Raw genomic sequence first — 17781 nt, forward strand, 5'->3', positions numbered from 1 at the left:
TCTGGACACGTGTTTCTTGCTTTCGGCCGTCATCAGCAGAGAGAGTATGTAACTGAAGAGGTCGCTTGAAATGCCGCCAAACGTCTTCACAGGTTTTTGTACCACTCAGTAGACGCACAGGTGCATCGCCAGTGCTCGTCAGCAAGAGGCTCACGGGAGCCGTCATTTAGACATCCAAAAAGAAAAAGGGAGCACACTGCCTTGCATTCAAGCGGAAAATAGCCCCAAGGCATCATGGTAAATGCAGTCATTTAAATATAAATAGCGAGAATTTTTCAAAAACGTATTCACCCTAAGTAGGTGCAGCAAGTGCCGTATCGCTGTAGAAAGTCTTTCACCGAAGGTAGGTGCAGCGAGTGCCGTATCTCTGGAGAAAGTCTTTCACCTAAGGTAGGTGCAGCGAGTGCCGTATCTCTGGACACGTGTTTCTGGCTTTCGGCCATCATCAGTAGAGAGCGTATGTAACTGAAGGGGTCGCTTGAAATGCCGCCAAACGTCTTCACAGGTTTTTGTACCACTCAGTAGGCGCACAGGTGCATCGCCAGTGCTCGTCAGCAAGATGCTCACGGGAGCCGTCATTTGGATATCCAAAAAGAAAAAGAGAGCACACTGCCTTGCATTCAAGCGGAAAATAGCCCCAAGGCATCATGGTAAATGCAGTCATTTAAATATAAATAGCGAGGATTTTTCAAAAAATTATTCACCCTAAGTAGGTGCAGCAAGTGCCGTATCGCTGTAGAAAGTCTTTCACCTAAGGTAGGTGCAGCGAGTGCCGTATCTCTGGACACGTGTTTCTGGCTTTCGGCCGTCATCAGCAGAGAGCGTATGTAACTGAAGGGGTCGCTTGAAATGCCGCCAAACGTCTTCACAGGTTTTTGTAACCACTCAGTAGGCGGACAGGTGCATCGCCAGTGCTCGTCAGCAAGAGGCTCACGGGAGCCGTCATTTAGACATCCAAAAAGAAAAAGGGAGCACACTGCCTTGCATTTAAGCGGAAAATAGCCCCAAGGCATCATGGTAAATGCAGTCATTTAAATATAAATAGCGCAAATTTTTCCAAAAATTATTCACCCTAAGTAAGTGCAGCAAGTGCTGTATCGCTGTAGAAAGTCTTTCACCTAAGGTAGGTGCAGCGAGTGGCGTATCTCTGGACACGTGTTTCAGGCTTTCGGCCGTCATCAGCAGAGAGAGTATGTAACTGAAGGGGTCGCTTGAAATGCCACCAAACGTCTTCACAGGTTTTTGTACCACTCAGTAGGCGCACAGGTGCATCGCCAGTGCTCGTCAGCAAGAGGCTCACGGGAGCCGTCATTTAGACATCCAAAAAGAAAAAGGGAGCACACTGCCTTGCATTGAAGCGGAAAATAGCCCCAAGGCATCATGGTAAATGCAGTCATTTAAATGTAAATAGCGAGGATTTTTCAAAAAATTACTCACCCTAAGTAGGTGCAGCAAGTGCCGTATCGCTGTAGAAAGTCTTTCACCTAAGGTAGGTGCAGCGAGTGCCGTATCTCTGGACACGTGTTTCTTGCTTTCGGCCGTCATCAGCAGAGAGAGTATGTAACTGAAGAGGTCGCTTGAAATGCCGCCAAACGTCTTCACAGGTTTTTGTACCACTCAGTAGACGCACAGGTGCATCGCCAGTGCTCGTCAGCAAGAGGCTCACGGGAGCCGTCATTTAGACATCCAAAAAGAAAAAGGGAGCACACTGCCTTGCATTCAAGCGGAAAATATCCCCAAGGCATCATGGTAAATGCAGTCATTTAAATATAAATAGCGAGAATTTTTCAAAAACGTATTCACCCTAAGTAGGTGCAGCAAGTGCCGTATCGCTGTAGAAAGTCTATCACCGAAGGTAGGTGCAGCGAGTGCCGTATCTCTGGACACGTGTTTCTGGCTTTCGGCCATCATCAGCAGAGAGCGTATGTATCTGAAGGGGTCGCTTGAAATGCCGCCAAACGTCTTCACAGGTTTTTGTACCACTCAGTAGGTGCACAGGTGCATCGCCAGTGCTCGTCAGCAAGAGGCTCACGGCAGCCGTCATTTAGACATCCAAAAATAAAAAGGGAGCACACTGTCTTGAATTCAAGCGGAAAATAGCCCCAAGGCATCATGGTAAATGCAGTCATTTAAATATAAAGAGCACAAACTTTTCAAAAAATTATTCACCCTAAGTAGGTGCAGCAAGTGTCGTATCGCTGTAGAAAGTCTTTCACCTAAGGTAGGTGCAGCGAGTGCCGTATCTCTGGACACATGTTTCTGGCTTTCGGCCGTCATCAGCAGAGAGCGTATGTAACTGAAGGGGTCGCTTGAAATGCCGCCAAACGTCTTCACAGGTTTTTGTACCACTCAGTAGACGCACAGGTGCATCGCCAGTGCTCGTCAGCAAGAGGCTCACGGGAGCCGTCATTTAGACATCCAAAAAGAAAAAGGGAGCACACTGCCTTGCATTCAAGCGGAAAATAGCCCCAAGGCATCATGGTAAATGCAGTCATTTAAATATAAATAGCGAGAATTTTTCAAAAAATTATTCACCCTAAGTAGGTGCAGCAAGTGCCGTATCTCTGTAAAAAGTCTTTCACCTAAGGTAGGTGCAGCGAGTGCCGTATCTCTGGACACGTGTTTCTGGCTTTTGGCCATCATCAGCAGAGAGCATATGTAACTGAAGGGGTCGCTTGAAATGCCGCCAAACGTCTTCATAAGTTTTTGTACCACTCAGTAGGTGCACAGGTGCATCACCAGTGCTCGTCAGCAAGAGGCTCACGGCAGCCGTCATTTAGACATCCAAAAAGAAAAAGGGAGGACACTGTCTTGCATTCAAGTGGAAAAAAGCCCCAAGGCATCATGGTAAATGCAGTAATTTAAATATATATAGCGAGAATTTTTCCAAAAATTATTCACCCTAAGTAGGAGCAGCAAGTGCTGTATCGCTGTAGAATGTCTTTCACCTAAGGTAGGTGCAGCGAGTGCCGTATCTCTGGACACGTGTTTCTGGCTTTTGGCCGTCATCAGCAGAGAGCGTATGTAACTGAAGGGGTCGCTTGAAATGCCGCCAAACGTCTTCACAGGTTTTTGTACCACTGAGTAGGCACACAGGTGCATCACCAGTGCTCGTCAGCAAGAGGCTCACAAGAGCCGTAATTTAGACATCCAAAAAGAAAAAGGGAGCACACTGCCTTGCATTCAAGCGGAAAATAGCCCCAAGGCATCATGTTAAATGCAGTCATTTAAATATAAATAGCGAGAATTTTTCAAAAAATTATTCACCCTAAGTAGGTGCAGCAAGTGCTGTATCGCTGTAGAAAGTCTTTCACCTAAGGTAGGTTCAGCGAGTGCCGTATCTCTGGACACGTGTTTCTGGCTTTCGGCCGTCATCAGCAGAGAGCGTATGTAACTGAAGGGGTCACTTGAAATGCCGCCAAACGTCTTCACAGGTTTTTGGACCACTCAGTAGGCGCACAGGTGCATCGCCAGTGCTCGTCAGCAAGAGGCTCACGGGAGCCGTCATTTAGACATCCAAAAAGAAAAAGGGAGCACACTGCCTTGCATTCAAGCGTAAAATAGCCCCAAGGCATCATGGTAAATGCAGTCATTTAAATATAAAGAGCGCAAATTTTTCAAATAATTATTCACCCTAAGTAGGTGCAGCAAGTGCCGTATCGCTGTAGAAAGTCTATCACCGAAGGTAGGTGCAGCGAGTGCCGTATCTCTGGACACGTGTTTCTGGCTTTCGGCCATCATCAGCAGAGAGCGTATGTATCTGAAGGGGTCGCTTGAAATGCCGCCAAACGTCTTCACAGGTTTTTGTACCACTCAGTAGGTGCACAGGTGCATCGCCAGTGCTCGTCAGCAAGAGGCTCACGGCAGCCGTCATTTAGACATCCAAAAATAAAAAGGGAGCACACTGTCTTGCATTCAAGCGGAAAATAGCCCCAAGGCATCATGGTAAATGCAGTCATTTAAATATAAAGAGCACAAACTTTTCAAAAAATTATTCACCCTAAGTAGGTGCAGCAAGTGTCGTATCGCTGTAGAAAGTCTTTCACCTAAGGTAGGTGCAGCGAGTGCCGTATCTCTGGACACATGTTTCTGGCTTTCGGCCGTCATCAGCAGAGAGCGTATGTAACTGAAGGGGTCGCTTGAAATGCCGCCAAACGTCTTCACAGGTTTTGTACCACTCAGTAGGTGCACAGGTGCATCGCCGGTGCTCGTCAGCAAGAGGCTCACGGGAGCCGTCATTTAGACATCCAAAAAGAAAAAGGGAGCACACTGCCTTGCATTCAAGTGGAAAATATCCCCAAGGCATCATGGTAAATGCAGTCATTTAAATATAAAGGCCGCAAATTTTTCAAAAAATTATTCACCCTAAGTAGGTGCAGCAAGTGCCGTATCGCTGTAGAAAGTCTTTCACCTAAGGTAGGTGCAGCGAGTGCCGTATCTCTGGACACGTGTTTCTGCCTTTCGGCCGTCATCAGCAGAGAGCGTATGTAACTGAAGGGGTCGCTTGAAATGCCGCCAAACGTCTTCACAGGTTTTTGTACCACTCAGTAGATGCACAGGTGCATCGCCAGTGCTCGTCAGCAAGAGGCTCACGGGAGCCGTCATTTAGACATCCAAAAAGAAAAAGGGAGCACACTGCCTTGCATTCAAGCGGAAAATAGCCCCAAGGCATCATGGTAAATGCAGTCATTTAAATATAAATAGCGAGAATTTTTCAAAAAATTATTCACCCTAAGTAGGTGCAGCAAGTGCCGTATCTCTGTAGAAAGTCTTTCACCTAAGGTAGGTGCAGCGAGTGCTGTATCTCTGGACACGTGTTTCTGGTTTTCGGCCATCATCAGCAGAGAGCGTATGTAACTGAAGGGGTCGCTTGAAATGCCGCCAAATGTCTTCACAGGTTTTTGTACCACTCAGTAGGTGCACAGGTGCATCGCCAGTGCTCGTCAGCAAGAGGCTCACGGCAGCCGTCATTTAGACATCCAAAAAGAAAAAGGGAGGACACTGTCTTGCATTCAAGCGGAAAATAGCCCCAAGGCATCATGGTAAATGCAGTCATTTAAATATATATAGCGAGAATTTTTCCCAAAATTATTCACCCTAAGTAGGAGCAGCAAGTGCTGTATCGCTGTAGAAAGTCTTTCACCTAAGGTAGGTGCAGCGAGTGCCGTATCTCTGGACACGTGTATCTGGCTTTTGGCCGTCATCAGCAGAGAGCGTATGTAACTGAAGGGGTCGCTTGAAATGCCGCCAAACGTCTTCACAGGTTTTTGTACCACTGAGTAGGCACACAGGTGCATCACCAGTGCTCGTCAGCAAGAGGCTCACAGGAGCCGTAATTTAGACATCCAAAAAGAAAAAGGGAGCACACTGCCTTGCATTCAAGCGGAAAATAGCCCCAAGGCATCATGTTAAATGCAGTCATTTAAATATAAATAGCGAGAATTTTTCAAAAAATTATTCACCCTAAGTAGGTGCAGCAAGTGCTGTATCGCTGTAGAAAGTCTTTCACCTAAGGTAGGTGCAGCGAGTGCCGTATCTCTGGACACGTGTTTCTGGCTTTCGGCCGTCATCAGCAGAGAGCGTATGTAACTGAAGGGGTCACTTGAAATGCCGCCAAACGTCTTCACAGGTTTTTGGACCACTCAGTAGGCACACAGGTGCATCGCCAGTGCTCGTCAGCAAGAGGCTCACGGGAGCCGTCATTTAGACATCCAAAAAGAAAAAGGGAGCACACTGCCTTGCATTCAAGCGTAAAATAGCCCCAAGGCATCATGGTAAATGCAGTCATTTAAATATAAAGAGCGCAAATTTTTCAAATAATTATTCACCCTAAGTAGGTGCAGCAAGTGCCGTATCGCTGTAGAAAGTCTTTCACCTAAGGTAGGTGCAGCGAGTGCCGTATCTCTGGACACGTGTTTCTGGCTTTCGGCCGTCATCAGCAGAGAGCGTATGTAACTGAAGGGGTCGCTTGAAATGCCGCCAAACGTCTTCACAGGTTTTTGTACCACTCAGTAGACGCACAGGTGCATCGCCAGTGATCGTCAGGAAGAGGCTCACGGGAGCCGTCATTTAGACATCCAAAAAGAAAAAGGGAGCACACTGCCTTGCATTCAAGCGGAAAATAGCCCCAAGGCATCATGGTAAATGCAGTCATTTAAATATAAATAGCGAGAATTTTTCAAAAAATTATTCACCCTAAGTAGGTGCAGTAAGTGCCGTATCGCTGTAGAAAGTCTTTCACCTAAGGTAGGTGCAGCGAGTGCCGTATCTCTGGACACGTGTTTCTGGCTTTCGGCTGTCATCAGCAGAGAGCGTATGTAACTGAAGGGGTCGCTTGAAATGCCGCCAAACGTGTTCACAGGTTTTTGTACCACTCAGTAGGTGCACAGGTGCATCGCCAGTGCTCGTCAGCAAGAGGCTCACGGCAGCCGTCATTTAGACATCCAAAAAGAAAAAGGGAGCACACTGTCTTGCATTCAAGTGAAAAATAGCCCCAAGGCATCATGGTAAATGCAGTTTAAATATAAATAGCGAGAATTTTTCAAAAAATTATTCACCCTAAGTAGGTGCAGCAAGTGCCGTTTCGCTGTAGAAAGTCTTTCTCCTAAGGTAGGTGCAGCGAGTGCCGTATCTCTGGACACGTGTTTCTGGCTTTCGGCCGTCATCAGCAGAGAGCGTATGTAACTGAAGGGGTCACTTGAAATGCCGCCAAACGTCTTCACAGGTTTTTGGACCACTCAGTAGGCGCACAGGTGCATCGCCAGTGCTCGTCAGCAAGAGGCTCACCGGAGCCGTCATTTAGACATCCAAAAAGAAAAAGGGAACACACTGCCTTGCATTCAAGCGGAAAATAGCCCCAAGGCATCATGGTAAATGCAGTCATTTAAATATAAAGAGCGCAAATTTTTCAAAAAAATATTCACCCTAAGTAGGTGCAGAAAGTGCCGTATCGCTGTAGAAAGTCTTTCACCTAAGGTAGGTGCAGCAGGTGCCGTATCTCTGGACACGTGTTTCTGGCTTTCGGCCGTCATCAGCAGAGAGCGTATGTAACTGAAGGGGTCGCTTGAAATGCCGCCAAACGTCTTCACAGGTTTTTGTACCACTCAGTAGACGCACAGGTGCATCGCCAGTGCTCGTCAGCAAGAGGCTCATGGGAGCCGTCATTTAGACATCCAAAAAGAAAAAGGGAGCACACTGCCTTGCATTCAAACGTAAAATAGCCCCAAGGCATCATTGTAAATGCAGTCATTTAAATATAAATAGCGAGAATTTTTCAAAAAATTATTCACCCTAAGTAGGTGCAGCAAGTGCCGTATCGCTGTAGAAAGTCTTTCACCTAAGGAAGGTGCAGCGAGTGCCGTATCTCTGGACACGTGTTTCTGGCTTTCGGCCGTCATCAGCGGAGAGCGTATGTAACTGAAGGGGTCGCTTGAAATGCCGCCAAACGTCTTCACAGGTTTTTGTACCACTCAGTAGGTGCACAGGTGCATCGCCAGTGCTCGTCAGCAAGAGGCTCACGGCAGCCGTCATTTAGACATCCAAAAAGAAAAAGGGAGCACACTGCCTTGCATTCAAGCGGAAAATAGCCCCAAGGCATCATGGTAAATGCAGTCATTTAAATATAAATAGCGAGAATTTAAAAAAAAATTATTCACCCTAAGTAGGTGCAGCAAGTGCCGTATCGCTGTAGAAAGTCTTTCACCTAAGGTAGGTGCAGCGAGTGCCGTGTCTCTGGACACGTGTTTCAGGTTTTCGGCCGTCATCAGCAGAGAGCGTATATAACTGAAGGGGTCGCTTGAAATGCCGCCAAACGTCTTCATAGGTTTTTGTACCACTCAGTAGGCGCACAGGTGCATCGCCAGTGCTCGTCAGCAAGAGGCTCACGGGAGCCGTCATTTAGACATCCAAAAAGAAAAAGGGAGCACACTGCCTTGCATTCAAGGGGAAAATAGCCCCAAGGCATCATTGTAAATTCAGTCATTTAAATATAAATAGCGCAAATTTTTCAAAACATTATTCACCCTAATTAAGTGCAGCGAGTGCCGTATTCCTGGACACGTGTTTCTGGCTTTCGGCCGTCATCAGCAGAGAGCGTATGTAACTGAAGGGGTCACTTGAAATGCCGCCAAACGTCTTCACAGGTTTTTGTACCACTCAGTAGGCGCACAGGTGCATCGCCAGTGCTCGTCAGCAAGAGGCTCATGGGAGCCGTAATTTAGACATCCAAAAAGAAAAAGGGAGCACATTGCCTTGCATTCAAGCGGAAAATAGCCCCAAGGCATCATGGTAAATGCAGTCATTTAAATATAAATAGCGAGAATTTTTCAAAAAATTATTCACCCTAAGTAGGTGCAGCAAGTGCCGTATCGCTGTAGAAATTCTTTCACCTAAGGTAGGTGCAGCGAGTGCCGTATCTCTGGACATGTGTTTCTGGCTTTCGGCCATCATCAGTAGAGAGCGTATGTAACTGAAGGGGTCGCTTGAAATGCCGCCAAACGTCTTCACAGGTTTTTGTACCACTCAGTAGGCGCACAGGTGCATCGCCAGTGCTCGTCAGCAAGATGCTCACGGGAGCCGTCATTTGGATATCCAAAAAGAAAAAGAGAGCACACTGCCTTGCATTCAAGTGGAAAATAGCCCCAAGGCATCATGGTAAATGCAGTCATTTAAATATAAATAGCGAGGATTTTTCAAAAAATGATTCACCCTAAGTAGGTGCAGCAAGTGCCGTATCGCTGTAGAAAGTCTTTCACCTAAGGTAGGTGCAGCGAGTGCCGTATCTCTGGACACGTGTTTCTGGCTTTCGGCCGTCATCAGCAGAGAGCGTATGTAACTGAAGGGGTCGCTTTAAATGCCGCCAAACGTCTTCACAGGTTTTTGTAACCACTCAGTAGGCGGACAGGTGCATCGCCAGTGCTCGTCAGCAAGAGGCTCACGGGAGCCGTCATTTAGACATCCAAAAAGAAAAAGGGAGCACACTGCCTTGCATTTAAGCGGAAAATAGCCCCAAGGCATCATGGTAAATGCAGTCATTTAAATATAAATAGCGCAAATTTTTCCAAAAATTATTCACCCTAAGTAAGTGCAGCAAGTGCTGTATCGCTGTAGAAAGTCTTTCACCTAAGGTAGGTGCAGCGAGTGCCGTATCTATGGACACGTGTTTCAGGCTTTCGGCCGTCATCAGCAGAGAGAGTATGTAACTGAAGGGGTCGCTTGAAATGCCACCAAACGTCTTCACAGGTTTTTGTACCACTCAGTAGGCGCACAGGTGCATCGCCAGTGCTCGTCAGCAAGAGGCTCACGGGAGCCGTCATTTAGACATCCAAAAAGAAAAAGGGAGCACACTGCCTTGCATTCAAGCGGAAAATAGCCCCAAGGCATCATGGTAAATGCAGTCATTTAAATGTAAATAGCGAGGATTTTTCAAAAAATTACTCACCCTAAGTAGGTGCAGCAAGTGCCGTATCGCTGTAGAAAGTCTTTCACCTAAGGTAGGTGCAGCGAGTGCCGTATCTCTGGACACGTGTTTCTTGCTTTCGGCCGTCATCAGCAGAGAGAGTATGTAACTGAAGAGGTCGCTTGAAATGCCGCCAAACGTCTTCACAGGTTTTTGTACCACTCAGTAGACGCACAGGTGCATCGCCAGTGCTCGTCAGCAAGAGGCTCACGGGAGCCGTCATTTAGACATCCAAAAAGAAAAAGGGAGCACACTGCCTTGCATTCAAGCGGAAAATAGCCCCAAGGCATCATGGTAAATGCAGTCATTTAAATATAAATAGCGAGAATTTTTCAAAAACGTATTCACCCTAAGTAGGTGCAGCAAGTGCCGTATCGCTGTAGAAAGTCTTTCACCGAAGGTAGGTGCAGCGAGTGCCGTATCTCTGGAGAAAGTCTTTCACCTAAGGTAGGTGCAGCGAGTGCCGTATCTCTGGACACGTGTTTCTGGCTTTCGGCCATCATCAGTAGAGAGCGTATGTAACTGAAGGGGTCGCTTGAAATGCCGCCAAACGTCTTCACAGGTTTTTGTACCACTCAGTAGGCGCACAGGTGCATCGCCAGTGCTCGTCAGCAAGATGCTCACGGGAGCCGTCATTTGGATATCCAAAAAGAAAAAGAGAGCACACTGCCTTGCATTCAAGCGGAAAATAGCCCCAAGGCATCATGGTAAATGCAGTCATTTAAATATAAATAGCGAGGATTTTTCAAAAAATTATTCACCCTAAGTAGGTGCAGCAAGTGCCGTATCGCTGTAGAAAGTCTTTCACCTAAGGTAGGTGCAGCGAGTGCCGTATCTCTGGACACGTGTTTCTGGCTTTCGGCCGTCATCAGCAGAGAGCGTATGTAACTGAAGGGGTCGCTTGAAATGCCGCCAAACGTCTTCACAGGTTTTTGTAACCACTCAGTAGGCGGACAGGTGCATCGCCAGTGCTCGTCAGCAAGAGGCTCACGGGAGCCGTCATTTAGACATCCAAAAAGAAAAAGGGAGCACACTGCCTTGCATTTAAGCGGAAAATAGCCCCAAGGCATCATGGTAAATGCAGTCATTTAAATATAAATAGCGCAAATTTTTCCAAAAATTATTCACCCTAAGTAAGTGCAGCAAGTGCTGTATCGCTGTAGAAAGTCTTTCACCTAAGGTAGGTGCAGCGAGTGGCATATCTCTGGACACGTGTTTCAGGCTTTCGGCCGTCATCAGCAGAGAGAGTATGTAACTGAAGGGGTCGCTTGAAATGCCACCAAACGTCTTCACAGGTTTTTGTACCACTCAGTAGGCGCACAGGTGCATCGCCAGTGCTCGTCAGCAAGAGGCTCACGGGAGCCGTCATTTAGACATCCAAAAAGAAAAAGGGAGCACACTGCCTTGCATTGAAGCGGAAAATAGCCCCAAGGCATCATGGTAAATGCAGTCATTTAAATGTAAATAGCGAGGATTTTTCAAAAAATTACTCACCCTAAGTAGGTGCAGCAAGTGCCGTATCGCTGTAGAAAGTCTTTCACCTAAGGTAGGTGCAGCGAGTGCCGTATCTCTGGACACGTGTTTCTTGCTTTCGGCCGTCATCAGCAGAGAGAGTATGTAACTGAAGAGGTCGCTTGAAATGCCGCCAAACGTCTTCACAGGTTTTTGTACCACTCAGTAGACGCACAGGTGCATCGCCAGTGCTCGTCAGCAAGAGGCTCACGGGAGCCGTCATTTAGACATCCAAAAAGAAAAAGGGAGCACACTGCCTTGCATTCAAGCGGAAAATATCCCCAAGGCATCATGGTAAATGCAGTCATTTAAATATAAATAGCGAGAATTTTTCAAAAACGTATTCACCCTAAGTAGGTGCAGCAAGTGCCGTATCGCTGTAGAAAGTCTATCACCGAAGGTAGGTGCAGCGAGTGCCGTATCTCTGGACACGTGTTTCTGGCTTTCGGCCATCATCAGCAGAGAGCGTATGTATCTGAAGGGGTCGCTTGAAATGCCGCCAAACGTCTTCACAGGTTTTTGTACCACTCAGTAGGTGCACAGGTGCATCGCCAGTGCTCGTCAGCAAGAGGCTCACGGCAGCCGTCATTTAGACATCCAAAAATAAAAAGGGAGCACACTGTCTTGCATTCAAGCGGAAAATAGCCCCAAGGCATCATGGTAAATGCAGTCATTTAAATATAAAGAGCACAAACTTTTCAAAAAATTATTCACCCTAAGTAGGTGCAGCAAGTGTCGTATCGCTGTAGAAAGTCTTTCACCTAAGGTAGGTGCAGCGAGTGCCGTATCTCTGGACACATGTTTCTGGCTTTCGGCCGTCATCAGCAGAGAGCGTATGTAACTGAAGGGGTCGCTTGAAATGCCGCCAAACGTCTTCACAGGTTTTTGTACCACTCAGTAGACGCACAGGTGCATCGCCAGTGCTCGTCAGCAAGAGGCTCACGGGAGCCGTCATTTAGACATCCAAAAAGAAAAATGGAGCACACTGCCTTGCATTCAAGCGGAAAATAGCCCCAAGGCATCATGGTAAATGCAGTCATTTAAATATAAATAGCGAGAATTTTTCAAAAAATTATTCACCCTAAGTAGGTGCAGCAAGTGCCGTATCTCTGTAAAAAGTCTTTCACCTAAGGTAGGTGCAGCGAGTGCCGTATCTCTGGACACGTGTTTCTGGCTTTTGGCCATCATCAGCAGAGAGCATATATAACTGAAGGGGTCGCTTGAAATGCCGCCAAACGTCTTCATAAGTTTTTGTACCACTCAGTAGGTGCACAGGTGCATCGCCAGTGCTCGTCAGCAAGAGGCTCACGGCAGCCGTCATTTAGACATCCAAAAAGAAAAAGGGAGGACACTGTCTTGCATTCAAGTGGAAAAAAGCCCCAAGGCATCATGGTAAATGCAGTAATTTAAATATATATAGCGAGAATTTTTCCAAAAATTATTCACCCTAAGTAGGAGCAGCAAGTGCTGTATCGCTGTAGAATGTCTTTCACCTAAGGTAGGTGCAGCGAGTGCCGTATCTCTGGACACGTGTTTCTGGCTTTTGGCCGTCATCAGCAGAGAGCGTATGTAACTGAAGGGGTCGCTTGAAATGCCGCCAAACGTCTTCACAGGTTTTTGTACCACTGAGTAGGCACACAGGTGCATCACCAGTGCTCGTCAGCAAGAGGCTCACAAGAGCCGTAATTTAGACATCCAAAAAGAAAAAGGGAGCACACTGCCTTGCATTCAAGCGGAAAATAGCCCCAAGGCATCATGTTAAATGCAGTCATTTAAATATAAATAGCGAGAATTTTTCAAAAAATTATTCACCCTAAGTAGGTGCAGCAAGTGCTGTATCGCTGTAGAAAGTCTTTCACCTAAGGTAGGTGCAGCGAGTGCCGTATCTCTGGACACGTGTTTCTGGCTTTCGGCCGTCATCAGCAGAGAGCGTATGTAACTGAAGGGGTCACTTGAAATGCCGCCAAACGTCTTCACAGGTTTTTGGACCACTCAGTAGGCGCACAGGTGCATCGCCAGTGCTCGTCAGCAAGAGGCTCACGGGAGCCGTCATTTAGACATCCAAAAAGAAAAAGGGAGCACACTGCCTTGCATTCAAGCGTAAAATAGCCCCAAGGCATCATGGTAAATGCAGTCATTTAAATATAAAGAGCGCAAATTTTTCAAATAATTATTCACCCTAAGTAGGTGCAGCAAGTGCCGTATCGCTGTAGAAAGTCTTTCACCTAAGGTAGGTGCAGCGAGTGCCGTATCTCTGGACACGTGTTTCTGGCTTTCGGCCGTCATCAGCAGAGAGCGTATGTAACTGAAGGGGTCGCTTGAAATGCCGCCAAACGTCTTCACAGGTTTTTGTACCACTCAGTAGACGCACAGGTGAATCGCCAGTGATCGTCAGGAAGAGGCTCACGGGAGCCGTCATTTAGACATCCAAAAAGAAAAAGGGAGCACACTGCCTTGCATTCAAGCGGAAAATAGCCCCAAGGCATCATGGTAAATGCAGTCATTTAAATATAAATAGCGAGAATTTTTCAAAAAATTATTCACCCTAAGTAGGTGCAGCAAGTGCCGTATCGCTGTAGAAAGTCTTTCACCTAAGATAGGTGCAGCGAGTGCCGTATCTCTGGACACGTGTTTCTGGCTTTCGGCCGTCATCAGCAGAGAGCGTATGTAACTGAAGGGGTCGCTTGAAATGCCGCCAAACGTGTTCACAGGTTTTTGTACCACTCAGTAGGTGCACAGGTGCATCGCCAGTGCTCGTCAGCAAGAGGCTCACGGCAGCCGTCATTTAGACATCCAAAAAAAAAAGGGAGCACACTGTCTTGCATTCAAGTGAAAAATAGCCCCAAGGCATCATGGTAAATGCAGTTTAAATATAAATAGCGAGAATTTTTCAAAAAATTATTCACCCTAAGTAGGTGCAGCAAGTGCTGTATCGCTGTAGAAAGTCTTTCACCTAAGGTAGGTGCAGCGAGTGCCGTATCTCTGGACACGTGTTTCTGGCTTTTGGCCGTCATCAGCAGAGAGCGTATGTAACTGAAGGGGTCGCTTGAAATGCCGCCAAACGTCTTCACAGGTTTTTGTACCACTGAGTAGGCACACAGGTGCATCACCAGTGCTCGTCAGCAAGAGGCTCACAGGAGCCGTAATTTAGACATCCAAAAAGAAAAAGGGAGCACACTGCCTTGCATTCAAGCGGAAAATAGCCCCAAGGCATCATGTTAAATGCAGTCATTTAAATATAAATAGCGAGAATTTTTCAAAAAATTATTCACCCTAAGTAGGTGCAGCAAGTGCTGTATCGCTGTAGAAAGTCTTTCACCTAAGGTAGGTGCAGCGAGTGCTGTATCTCTGGACACGTGTTTCTGGCTTTCGGCCGTCATCAGCAGAGAGCGTATGTAACTGAAGAGGTCACTTGAAATGCCGCCAAACGTCTTCACAGGTTTTTGGACCACTCAGTAGGCGCACAGGTGCATCGCCAGTGCTCGTCAGCAAGAGGCTCACGGGAGCCGTCATTTAGACATCCAAAAAGAAAAAGGGAGCACACTGCCTTGCATTCAAGCGGAAAATAGTCCCAAGGCATCATGGTAAATGCAGTCATTTAAATATAAAGAGCGCAAATTTTTCAAAAAATTATTTACCCTAAGTAGGTGCAGCAAGTGCCGTATCGCTGTAGAAAGTCTTTCACCTAAGGTAAGTGCAGCGAGTGCCGTATCTCTGGACACGTGTTTCTGGCTTTCGGCCGTCATCAGCAGAGAGCGTATGTAACTGAAGGGGTCGCTTGAAATGCCGCCAAACGTCTTCACAGGTTTTTGTACCACTCAGTAGACGCACAGGTGCATCGCCAGTGCTCGTCAGCAAGAGGCTCACGGGAGCCGTCATTTAGACATCCAAAAAGAAAAAGGGAGCACACTGCCTTGCATTCAATCGTAAAATAGCCCCAAGGCATCATTGTAAATGCAGTCATTTAAATATAAATAGCGAGAATTTTTCAAAAAATTATTCACCCTAAGTAGGTGCAGCAAGTGCCGTATCGCTGTAGAAAGTCTTTCACCTAAGGTAGGTGCAGCGAGTGCCGTATCTCTGGACACGTGTTTCTGGCTTTCGGCCGTCATCAGCAGAGAGCGTATGTAACTGAAGGGGTCGCTTGAAATGCCGCCAAACGTCTTCACAGGTTTTTGTACCACTCAGTAGGTGCACAGGTGCATCGCCAGTGCTCGTCAGCAAGAGGCTCACGGCAGCCGTCATTTAGACATCCAAAAAGAAAAAGGGAGCACACTGCCTTGCATTCAAGCGGAAAATAGCCCCAAGGCATCATGGTAAATGCAGTCATTTAAATATAAATAGCGAGAATTTTTCAAAAAATTATTCACCCTAAGTAGGTGCAGCAAGTGCCGTATCACTGTAGAAAGTCTTTCACCTAAGGTAGGTGCAGCGAGTGCCGTGTCTCTGGACACGTGTTTCAGGTTTTCGGCCGTCATCAGCAGAGAGCGTATGTAACTGAAGGGGTCGCTTGAAATGCCGCCAAACGTCTTCATAGGTTTTTGTACCACTCAGTAGGCGCACAGGTGCATCGCCAGTGCTCGTCAGCAAGAGGCTCACGGGAGCCGTCATTTAGACATCCAAAAAGAAAAAGGGAGCACACTGCCTTGCATTCAAGGGGAAAATAGCCCCAAGGCATCATGGTAAATGCAGTCATTTAAATATAAATAGCGCAAATTTTTCAAAACATTATTCACCCTTATTAAGTGCAGCAAGTGCCGTATCGCTGTAGAAAGTCTTTCACCTAAGGTAGGTGCAGCGAGTGCCGTATTCCTGGACACGTGTTTCTGGCTTTCGGCCGTCATCAGCAGAGAGCGTATGTAACTGAAGGGGTCACTTGAAATGCCGCCAAACGTCTTCACAGGTTTTTGTACCACTCAGTAGGCGCACAGGTGCATCGCCAGTGCTCGTCAGCAAGAGGCTCACGGGAGCCGTCATTTAGACATCCAAAAAGAAAAAGGGAGCACATTGCCTTGCATTCAAGCGGAAAATAGCCCCAAGGCATCATGGTAAATGCAGTCATTTAAATATAAATAGCGAGAATTTTTCAAAAAATTATTCACACTAAGTAGGTGCAGCAAGTGCCGTATCGCTGTAGAAAGTCTTTCACCTAAGGTAGGTGCAGCGAGTGCCGTATCTCTGGACACGTGTTTCTGGCTTTTGGCCATCATCAGTAGAGAGCGTATGTAACTGAAGGGGTCGCTTGAAATACCGCCAAACGTCTTCACAGTTTTTTGTACCACTCAGTAGGCGCACAGGTGCATCGCCAGTGCTCGTCAGCAAGATGCTCACGGGAGCCGTCATTTAGATATCCAAAAAGAAAAAGAGAGCACACTGCCTTGCATTCAAGCGGAAAATAGCCCCAAGGCATCATGGTAAATGCAGTCATTTAAATATAAATAGCGAGGATTTTTCAAAAAATTATTCACCCTAATTAGGTGCAGCAAGTGCCGTATCGCTGTAGAAAGTCTTTCACCTAAGGTAGGTGCAGCGAGTGCCGTATCTCTGGACACGTGTTTCTGGCTTTCGGCCGTCATCAGCAGAGAGCGTATGTAACTGAAGGGGTCGCTTGAAATGCCGCCAAACGTCTTCACAGGTTTTTGTACCACTCAGTAGGCGGACAGGTGCATCGCCAGTGCTCGTCAGCAAGAGGCTCACGGGAGCCGTCATTTAGACATCCAAAAAGAAAAAGGGAGCACACTGCCTTGCATTTAAGCGGAAAATAGCCCCAAGGCATCATGGTAAATGCAGTCATTTAAATATAAATAGCGCAATTTTTTCCAAAAATTATTCACCCTAAGTAAGTGCAGCAAGTGCTGTATCGCTGTAGAAAGTCTTTCACCTAAGGTAGGTGCAGCGAGTGCCGTATCTCTGGACACGTGTTTCAGGCTTTCGGCCGTCATCAGCAGAGAGAGTATGTAACTGAAGGGGTCGCTTGAAATGCCACCAAACGTCTTCACAGGTTTTTGTACCACTCAGTAGGCGCACAAGTGCATCGTCAGTGCTCGTCAGCAAGAGGCTCACGGGAGCCGTCATTTAGACATCCAAAAAGAAAAAGGGAGCACACTGCCTTGCATTCAAGCGGAAAATAGCCCCAAGGCATCATGGTAAATGCAGTCATTTAAATGTAAATAGCGAGGATTTTTCAAAAAATTACTCACCCTAAGTAGGTGCAGCAAGTGCCGTATCGCTGTAGAAAGTCTTTCACCTAAGGTAGGTGCAGCAAGTGCCGTATCTCTGGACACGTGTTTCTGGCTTTCGGCCGTCATCAGCAGAGAGCGTATGTAACTGAAGGGATCGCTTGAAATGCCGCTAAACGTCTTCACAGGTTTTTGTATCACTCAGTAGGCGCACAGGTGCATCGCCAGTGCTCGTCAGCAAGAAACTCACGGGAGCCGTCATTTAGACATTCAAAAAGAAAAAGGGAGCACACTGCCTTGCATTCAAGCGGAAAATAGCCCAAAGGCATCATGGTAAATGCAGTCATTTAAATATAAGTAGCGCAAATTTTTCAAAAAATTATTCACCCTAAGTAGGTGCAGCAAGTGCCATATCGCTGTAGAAAGTCTTTCACCTAAGGTAGGTGCAGCGAGTGTCGTATCTCTGGACACGTGTTTCTTGCTTTCGGCCGTCATCAGCAGAGAGAGTATGTAACTGAAGAGGTCGCTTGAAATGCCGCCAAACGTCTTCACAGGTTTTTGTACCACTCAGTAGACGCACAGGTGCATCGCCAGTGCTCGTCAGCAAGAGGCTCACGGGAGCCGTCATTTAGA

Source organism: Pleurodeles waltl, chromosome 10, assembly GCF_031143425.1.
Source record: "Pleurodeles waltl isolate 20211129_DDA chromosome 10, aPleWal1.hap1.20221129, whole genome shotgun sequence".
Classification (NCBI taxonomy): Eukaryota; Metazoa; Chordata; class Amphibia; order Caudata; family Salamandridae; genus Pleurodeles; species Pleurodeles waltl.